The 7,618-nt window shown below is 29.7% G+C and overlaps 1 long non-coding RNA gene across 1 annotated transcript; it reads left to right on the forward strand.

Annotated features, from left to right (window-relative positions):
• Window positions 1-5,482: 5,482 nt before the first annotated feature.
• Window positions 5,483-6,386, forward strand: LOC121982742. Its single transcript, XR_006112223.1, has 3 exons — window positions 5,483-5,535; window positions 5,684-5,718; window positions 6,287-6,386. It is a non-coding gene; the product is annotated as an uncharacterized LOC121982742 (long non-coding RNA).
• Window positions 6,387-7,618: the final 1,232 nt, after the last annotated feature.

A 7,618-nucleotide genomic window follows, 5' to 3' on the forward strand; every position in this document is an offset into this window, starting at 1 on the left:
GATGTCTCTAGGTATATATTTTTTAAAACATATATAGGTTGATAATAACTAAAAATGTGTTGTGTAGTGAACGGTTGTAAATTAGTGTCTGAAAGCTTAAATATGGACCTATAGACATCAGAATTTGATGAAACAAGTTTCTATGCGTCCGTATCATTGAGCTGATCGTAAATACATCATCATCCATAATTTTTAATTAATATTTTCAGTGATTTGAATTTTTAACACCAAATTAGGTCAAATTGGGATTAAAAAATTCCAAAAATATATATATTTGGTAAAAAATATTTTTATTGATAGATTTACAATCAGGATAAAGATACGAGCACATAGAAACTTGTTTCATCAAATTCTGATGTCTCTAGGTCCGTATTTAAGGCATCCAATTTTGTTTATTTTTTTTTAATAAATAAATTTTTGGGACGAATCCAGGATTCGTCCCAAAACTGAAAATATTTTTAAAAAATAAAATCAAACACCTAAGGCCTAAATATGGACCTAGAGACATCAGAATTTGATGAAACAAGTTTCTATACGTCCGTATCGTTGAGCTGATCCTAAATACGTCATCATCCATAATTTTTAATTAATATTTTCAGTGATTTGAATTTTTAACACCCAATTAGGTCAAATTGGGATTAAAAAATTCTAAAAATAAATAAAATTGGATAAAAATATTTTTATTTATGTATTTACAATCAAGGCAACGATACGAACGTATAGAAACTTGTTTCATCAAATTCCGATGTCTCTAGGTATATATTTTTTAAAACATATATAGGTTGATAATAACTAAAAATGTGTTGTGTAGTGAACGGTTGTAAATTAGTGTCCGAAAGCTTAAATATGGACCTAGAGACATCGGAATTTGATGAAACAAGTTTCTATGCGTCCGTATCATTGAGCTGATCGTAAATGCATCATCATCCATAATTTTTAATTAATATTTTCAATGATTTAAATTTTTAACACCAAATTAGGTCAAATTGGGATTAAAAAATTCCAAACATATATATATTTGGTAAAAAATATTTTTATTGATAGATTTATGATCAAGATAAAGATACGAGCATATAGAAACTTGTTTCATCAAATTCCGATGTCTCTAGGTCCGTATTTAAGGCGTCCAATTTTGTTTGCTTTTTTTTAATAAATAAATTTTTGGGACGAATCTCTGGATTCGTCCCAAAATTTGGGACGAATCCAGAGATTTGTCCCAAACTTTGGGACGAATTCCTGGATTCGTCCCAAAATTTGGGACGATTCGTCCCAAAACTAAAAATATTTTTAAAAAATAAAATCAAACACCTAAGGCCTAAATATGGACCTACAGACATCGGAATTTGATGAAACAAGTTTCTATGCGTCCGTATCGTTGAGCTGATCGTAAATATGTCATCATCCATAATTTTTAATTAATATTTTCAGTGATTTGAATTTTTAACACCCAATTAGGTTAAATTGGGATTAAAAAATTCTAAAAATAAATATATTTGGTCAAAAATATTTTTATTGATAGATATACGATCAGGATAAAGATACGAGCACATAGAAACTTGTTTCATCAAATTCTGATGTCTCTAGGTATATATTTTTTAAAACATATATAGGTTGATAATAACTAAAAATGTGTTGTGTAGTGAACGGTTGTAAATTAGTGTCCGAAATCTTAAATATGGACCTTGAGACATCGGAATTTGATGAAACAAGTTTCTTTGCCTCCGTATCATTGAGCTGATCATAAATACGTCATCATCCATAATTTTTAATTAATATTTTAAGTGATTTGAATTTTTAACACCAAATTAGGTCAAATTGGGATTAAAAAATTCAAAAAATATATATATTTGGTAAAAAATATTTTTATTGATAGATTTACGATCAGGATAAAGATACGAGCACATAGAAACTTGTTTCATCAAATTCCGATGTCTCTAGGTCCGTATTTAAGGCGTCCAATTTAGTTTGTTTTTTTTTTAATAAATAAATTTTTGGGACGAATCCAGAGATTCGTCCCAAACTTTGGGACGAATTCCTGGATTCGTCCCAAAATTTGGGATGAATCCAGGATTCGTCCCAAAACTGAAAATATTTTTAAAAAATAAAATCAAACACCTAAGGCCTAAATATGGACCTAGAGACATCAGAATTTGATGAAACAAGTTTCTATGCATCCGTATCATTGAGCTGATTGTAAATACATTTTCATCCATAATTTTTAATTAATATTTTCAGTGATTTGAATTTTTAACACCAAATTAGGTCAAATTGGGGTTTAAAAATTCCAAATATATATATATTTGGTAAAAAATATTTTTATTGATAGATTTACGATCAGGATAAAGATACGAGCACATAGAAACTTGTTTCATCAAATTCCGATGTCTCTAGGTCCGTATTTAAGGCGTCCAATTTTGTTTGTTTTTTTTTTAATAAATAAATTTTTGGAACGAATCTCTGGATTCGTCCCAAAACTGAAAATATTTTTAAAAAATAAAATCAAACACCTAAGGCCTAAATATGGACCTAGAGACATCGGAATTTGATGAAGTAAGTTTCTATGCGTCCGTATCATTGAGCTGATAGTAAATACGTTTTCATCCAAAATTTTTAATTAATATTTTCAGTGATTTGAATTTTTAACACCAAATTAGGTCAAATTAGGGTTTAAAAATTCCAAATATATATATATTTGGTAAAAAATATTTTTATTGATAGATTTACGATCAGGATAAAGATATGAGCACATAGAAACTTGTTTCATGAAATTCCGATGTCTCTAGGTCCATATTTAAGGCGTCCAATTTTGTTTGTTTTTTTTAATAAATAAATATTTGGGACGAATCTCTGGATTCGTCCCAAAACTGAAAATATTTTTAAAAAATAAAATCAAACACTTAAGGCCTAAATATGGACCTAGAGACATCGGAATTTGATGAAATAAGTTTCTATGCGTCCGTATCGTTGAGCTGATCCTAAATACGTCATCATCCATAATTTTTAATTAATATTTTCAGTGATTTGAATTTTTAACAGCCAATTAGGTCAAATTGGGATTAAAAAATTCTAAAAATAAATATATTTGGTCAAAAATATTTTTATTGATAGATTTACGATCAGGATAAAGATACGAGCACATAGAAACTTGTTTCATCAAATTCCGATGTCTCTAGGTCCGTATTTAAGGCGTCCAATTTTGTTTTGTTTTTTTTAAATAATTAAATTTTTGGGATGAATCTCTGTATTCGTCCCAAAATTTGGGACGAATCCAGAGATTCGTCCCAAACTTTGGGACGAATTCCTGGATTCGTCCCAAAACTGAAAATATTTTTAAATAAATAAAATCAACACCTAAGGCTTAAATATGGACCTAGAGATATCGGAATTTGATGAAACAAGTTTCTATGTGTCCGTATCATTGAGCTGATCGTAAATACGTCATCATCCATAATTTTTAATTAATATTTTCAGTGATTTAAATTTTTAACACCAAATTAGGTCAAATTGGGATTAAAAAATTCCAAAAATATATATATTTGGTAAAAAAATATTTTTATTGATAGATTTACGATCAGGACAATGATACGAGCACATAGAAACTTGTTTCATCAAATTCCGATATCTCTAGGTCCGTATTTAAGGCGTCCAATTTTATTTTATTTTTTTTAAATAATTAAATTTTTGGGACGAATCTCTGGATTCGTCCCAAACTTTAAATTTTTTTTTTTAAAAAAAAATAAATTCGAAAGCACTAAATATAGACCTAGAGATGTCGGAATTCAATGAAACATGTTTCTATGCGTTCCTAATTTTGTATCGATCATAGAAATATCCTAATCTTAAATTTTAACTTAATATTTTGAGTGTGGTGATTTTTTTTAACTCGAATATGACCTAATCCAAGGTAAAAAATCACCAAAGTCATTATATTATATTAAAATTAAAGAATAAAATATTTTTAAGATCACGAGAAAATTACAAAGTCATAGAAACTTGTTTCACGAAAATCCGACATCTCTAAGCCCATATTTAGTATCTCCGAATCATTTTTCTATTTTTTTTTAAATTTTTTAAATTTTGGGACGAATTCTGGAATTCGTCCCAGATTTAGGGACGAATTCCTAGATTCGCCCCAAAATCTGGGACGAATCTTTGATTCGTCCCAAAAAATTGGGACAACAATGGCAACGAAAATATTTTTGTATATAAGTTAATCCTAAATCTCCTCCCACCCATCTGCCCCTTCACTCATCCCTTCACTGCAACTCTTGCGGCGGCTGATTCCTTCCCGATCGGCTGCGGCACAGGTAACCCTCTCCCTTCTCCCCTCTTCCCTCTTCCCTCTCCCTTCTCCCACATCTGCCCACTTCTTCTCGCGAGGCCGCGGCTGGCTGCGTGTGGCCGCGCGTGGCCGCGCCTGGCGGCAGTTGGCCGCGAGTCGCCGCTGCTAGCACTGATGTCGCAAGATTTGGAATGGTGGAGTACTGATCTGTGAAATTTAGGACTTCATTCTTGTTTGTTAACAAAGAAAAGCACTACAACTCTTGATCACTTAGATGTCAATGACCAATGATCTATGAAATAGGGTTTAGGGCTATTTTTGGATAAAGATTTGTAGTTCTTCTTGTATATAGATGTGCAGTTTAGGGGTGTGGAAGTAATAAAATCTCAACTACACTAGGGTAAAATTTTGATACTAGGGTTTCGAATCCTAAATGTATGGGGAGCTCCAATATACCATAGGTATAAATTTACCTTTGATTTTCTGTGTACTGATCCTCTTTATCATTACAAATACTTGTAGGATAGTTTTTAGATTGGAATTAATTAATGGAGGGACAAATTACAATAGAGTTGACATGTTTTTTTTTTTCTTTGATACAAAATTTAAAGGGTGCTCATGATTATTATTACTGTTAAAAAGATTTTCTTTTAAAGAAAATAACAGAAAAGGCCCTATTCTATTTTTTATCTCAAAAACATCCTTATTAAAATATTTTATTTTTCATCTAAAAAATGTCAATTCTGATCCACAATTGCTCTAATATAGAGAGTAATTTTGTTTTTTCCAAATTTTGTTCCATTAAAATATTATTATTTTAATTTAATTACAATTGGTTCAACTCTATTAAAATTGTTAGAATAATACTATAATAATTGATAATGTTGTTTGTGCAGGTCTCAATTTGGCGTGATCTCAGTGTAGTTGAAGACATCTATATTTGTTTACCTCTTTTCAGTATTCCTAAGTTCATTAATATGCATTTAATGATCTGTATATAAAGTTAGCTTTAAATAATTATTTTATAGTTGATTAATTACGTTTCTTCTTTTTGATAAACTGTTCTTTATTGTTTTGTCTTCAATGATAAGATTTATCTCTTTTAATAATGTTTAACTAAATAGCTGAATTCAGGTAAAATGCAGAATGAGCGAAGTTGGATGTATAACAAGAATTCAGGTATAATGCAGAATGAGGAAGAGGAGGAGGAGGAGGATGATAATCACAATGATGACTTTGATTTTTGATGATGGGTAAGTTTTGTTAGCTTATTTTAAGAAATTTCCCATAATTATGTATGATGATTATTTGTCTCATGTTTACTGTTTTACACATTAATCAATGACTTGTTAACTTTTCTAATTTTTATTTTAATTAATATTATCAATTTGTTTTTTACAGGGTTGGTGAGGCGAACTAAAGGTCCGAGAAAAAAAGTAAGTATTAAGTAATATGTTAAACTTTTAATTTTATTTATTTATTTTTTAATTGCTTTTAATTTATTGAAATTTGTTACTACTGCATTATTAGTTCAAATTGCAAATTATGATTAGAGTTTACCTAGCAACCAAGTAACCATGATTACTAAAACACTTGTATCACGAAAAAATTAAGTTTAATTAGTTTGTGTTTTCTTTATTTGAGCTATTTTCATATGTTAGGAAATTTTAAGAATATCTTTCATGCTCTCCATGTCACATGGACATAGAATATTTGTAGCTATTGATTGATATGGTGAAATAGGTATTATTATAATAATTTGATGTGCCATTTATATTAGGTTATATCATATTTACGATACTTTTACTTAGTTTCAAGATACTTCTTATAATTTTATGACATGGATGATTCATATCGTTGGTAAATAGGGCATTTATTTGAATGTTTAAGGAATTTCACAGTTATGTCTTGTTTCAAATCTTTCTTGTTTCATGGGCATATCGTATCATATTTACAATCTTTCTTGTTACACATGATTTGGTTTATTTGTTTGTTGTTATGTAGGCAAAGGAGATTTGAGGGGGTGCAAAGCTTTTGTGGCAGACGAAGATGAGTTGATGTATTCTTAGTTTATTTACCTCCTTGGATGGATGATGGACTTATATAACATTAGATTGTTGAACTTTATAATATTTTCTAGAAGCTTGAACAAGATAGATCTTGTAAAATTTGTTGAGATCTTTATATTGGTTGAATTATGAGTTGATCGAGTTCAATTATTACTCCTGTATGTGAAATTAGGATGTGTTAATGTATATAATATGTTATTTGAATTTGGTGTTTATGTATCTATGGATTGAATTACAGAAAGAAATTTAATCTGGAAAAAATTTAATATTAGGGACGAATTTGGCGATGAAAACGATTTGTTCCCATTTTATCGTAATCCTTGATAATTTTGCGACAAATTTTTTTTCGTCCCAGAATTTGGGACGAATATGTGGATTCGTTCTAGAATTTGGGACGAATTCACAAAATTCGTCCCAGATTTTGGGACGAATCTACAAAATTCGTCCCAAAATTTATTTATTAATTAAATTAGTATTTTTGTCCCCAAATTCGTCGCAAATGATTATGAAAATTATCATTGTCAATTTTGCAACAAATTTATTATTCGTTGCAAAATTAGGGACAAATTTGGCAACAAAAAAAAATTTGTCACCGAATTCGTCCCCAAATTCGTTGCAATATTAGGGACAAACTTAGCAACAAAAAATAATTTGACACCGAATTCGTCCCCAAATTTGTTGCAAAAATAGGGACAAATTTGGCAACAAAAAATTATTTCCTCCGAACTGAATTCATCCCCAAATTCGTTGTTAAGTTTGCAACAAAAAATTATTCGTTCCTTTTTGCGACGAATTTGGGGACGAAAATTTTATTCGTCGCCAATTTTGTCCCCAAATTCGTTGCCGAATTTGCAACAAATCATAATTCGTTCCAAAAGTTGGCATCAAACATTTTGGGACGAAAAAATTTTCGTCCCTGATTTCGTCCCAAAAAATTTTGCAACGAATTTTTTTTTTAAATTCGTCCCAAAATTCGTCCCAGAATACCTCATTTTTTGTAGTGTTTAGAGATGATGACTCATTTATTTTTAATACAAGAGGTTGACTATTAATATTTTGAACTATGTTTCACCTTTTAGTACTTTGCTTCTATGATGATTTTGGCGTTTTATTGATTTTTTTTATTATTTAAAATATAAATATTCTTATTAATTGTTAAGTGTTCAAAAGCTTCACGCAAAGGAATACATTTATGTTACAATAGTAGGTGTTTGGTGTGTATAAAATCCACAACAAGAGCAGGTTCCTTTTGGCTTTGTCTTCATGC

Source organism: Zingiber officinale, chromosome 5A, assembly GCF_018446385.1.
Source record: "Zingiber officinale cultivar Zhangliang chromosome 5A, Zo_v1.1, whole genome shotgun sequence".
NCBI lineage: Eukaryota > Viridiplantae > Streptophyta > Magnoliopsida > Zingiberales > Zingiberaceae > Zingiber > Zingiber officinale.